The sequence below is a fragment of the Musca domestica genome, unplaced genomic scaffold (genome assembly GCF_030504385.1).
Source record: "Musca domestica strain aabys unplaced genomic scaffold, Musca_domestica.polishedcontigs.V.1.1 77, whole genome shotgun sequence".
NCBI lineage: Eukaryota > Metazoa > Arthropoda > Insecta > Diptera > Muscidae > Musca > Musca domestica.
This window is the reverse complement of record NW_026712400.1, coordinates 2,655,444-2,658,213: the sequence shown is the minus strand read 5'-3', so window position 1 is coordinate 2,658,213 and position 2,770 is coordinate 2,655,444.

Here is a 2,770-nt window from a genome sequence, read left to right as displayed (position 1 = left end):
TGTGTGTTTAATTTAATTTTTATAATTTTACTGTGTTCGCGCAGAGGCCATGGGACATTGTGTTCGAATAACATGAAGACGCTGGGGTTCTATGCGTCTATGTTTCCCATCGGTATTACTGTTTTGTTGATACCTATGTGCCTTAACGAATATTAAGGTGTAGGTACATAGTCAGCGTGAAGTCTTCGCATAGCATATTTTGTGACGATTCCTACTGTCGATCTCCCTTATAATTTGGCATTAATATACATAGCCATGATGCCAATCTGCTTATGTACCCCAACCCTATAGGATTAGATACCGAGTCCTTCCCATGGTACGAAGGCTATGTCAAGGTCGATCTCAGTCCCTTCATAAAGCAATGACGTATGGACAATAAATTATGAAACTACACCAACAAAATATAACCAATTCTACTTCGACTGATGCTGGTATGGGCGCCTAGATACCCTCAGTAAACAAAGCTATAACTACGAAGATTACCCCCAACACATCTAAAACGATCTTGAGGTCAGACTCGGACAGCAATTCAGAATCGTCAGCTTCCACTAGACACCGAAGCGGAACAACTTTTTCGGAGACGGCTAGTAACATAGGGATGAATTTTTAAGGTGAGAATACATAAAACGCTTTTTTGACTGGCTTTAGTCAAGGGCTGGCTTCTTCGTTGAGGAACAAAGGAGTTTTGTATTGACATAGTTCAATTTTGGCCTCACGTTCCTTTGTTCTTTTTCGAAGAAACCAGTCAAAACAAGTAAAAAAGCTGTAAGTTCGACCGGGCCGAACTTTTAATACCCTCCACCATTTGGTACAAATTTGGCAATTTCCAAAAAATAAAACCCGTTCAAAATTCTGTTAAAATTTTAAAAATACCGAATTCTTATACGACGACGTGGGCCTGCATAGGCAACTTTTGTCATAAATTATTACAATATTTAAATGCGAAACTTGAAGAAAAATCTGTTTATAATGTAGCTAAAATCGTCAAAATACCGAATATGGGGGGTACCGTTATATGGGGGCTATACGAAGACGTGGACCTGCACAGACAATTTTCTGGCATGGGCTGAAGTATCCATTACGAACTTCACATACGAAATTTGAAACAATCCCTGTAAATAACGTCGCTAAAATCATCAAAAAACGGGGGGTACCGTTATATGGGGGCTACAGGAAGACGTGGACCTACATGGCTCATTCTTTGACTTTGGATGAAGTATCCATTACGAACTTCAAGTACCAAATTTGAAACGATTCCGGTAAACAATGTCGCTAAAATCATCAAAATACCGAATATCGGGGGGTACCGTTATATGGGGGCTATATGAAGACGTGGACCTACATGGCTCATTTTTTGATTTAGGATGTAGTATCCATTACGAACTTCAAATACCAAATTTGAAACGATTCCGGTAAACAATGTCGCTAAAATCATCAAAAAACCGAATATCGGGGGGTACCGTTATATGGGGGCTACAGGAAGACGTGGACCTGCACAGATAATTTTCTGTCTTAGGCTGTAGCATCCATTACAAACTTCAAATGCCAAATTTGAAATAATTCCGGTGAATAATGTCGCTAAAATCATCAAAATACCGAATATCAGGAGGTACCGTTATATGGGGGCTATATGATAACTTGGACCTACATGGCCCATTTACGAACCTAACCTGCCTACTGGGAAAAAATACATGTGTGCAAAATTTTAGCCTTCTATCTCAATTTGTTCGAAAGATAGCGTGATTACAACAGACAGACGGACAGACAGACAGACGGACATGGCTAAATCGTCTTAGAATTTTACGCTGATCAAGAATATATATACTTTGTTGGGTCTGACATGAATATTTCGAGGAGTTACAAACGGAATGACAAAATTAATATACCCTCCATAGTATGGTGGAGGGTATAAAAAGCGTTTTATGTACCCTAATCTTTAGCCAATTTGAGCCGACATGATCGGCGGCGGCTTTCATCTGAAAAAGAAATAGATGCAACACGCCCTCGTTTTACAATCGACTTACACTTACACTTTTGCCTTCAACTAGCAGAACGACACGGACGAGAAGTTTGGGAGGCAACAGAGTTCTACCGACAGGAGTAAGCAATCTCCCAAATTATTGCACATATGGGACCATTAAATCTGAGTCAAAGGACACGAATGCTACTGTAGTCCATGATTCGACCTCTAATCGGGGGTTGACTCCCATAAAATTCGACCTGAGTAGTACCAGCGGCCCTAACACCAATTCGCCGGCAAACACCGACAAGCAGAAGGCACTTGAGATAGGCAGAGCATAGAGCTGCATCTCCATTGATCAAATGGAAGTGTCGACACCAAAAGCACAAAATCCAGGCAGGCAAGAAATAAAAATGCATATCGAGGAGCGGTAAATTACTATAGTCGACATGTCGATGGGGATCCATCGAAACTTACTTATAAGAAATTGCAGCTAATCAGAGCAAACCAGAAGTTCGTTGGGAAATTCGAGAGGACATATCCCAACAGAACTTCCCATAAGCCGGATCCCCAAAAAAGGCAAAGACTGCCGGAAACCATTGCTCACCTTGAGCAATGTCCTATGAGGCTTCAAAACCCTAGGTATCACCCTCCAAATCAAGGGTCAATTGGGTCAATTTCGGTCAATTATTTCCTACAAATCAATATAGCCTATCTCGCCGAATGTAGTGGCCTCAATGCCGGGCAAGTCCCCGTCTCAGCCAGTGGTTGTGATGAGGTCAACTGAGGGGCATCAATCCAAGGCGAAGG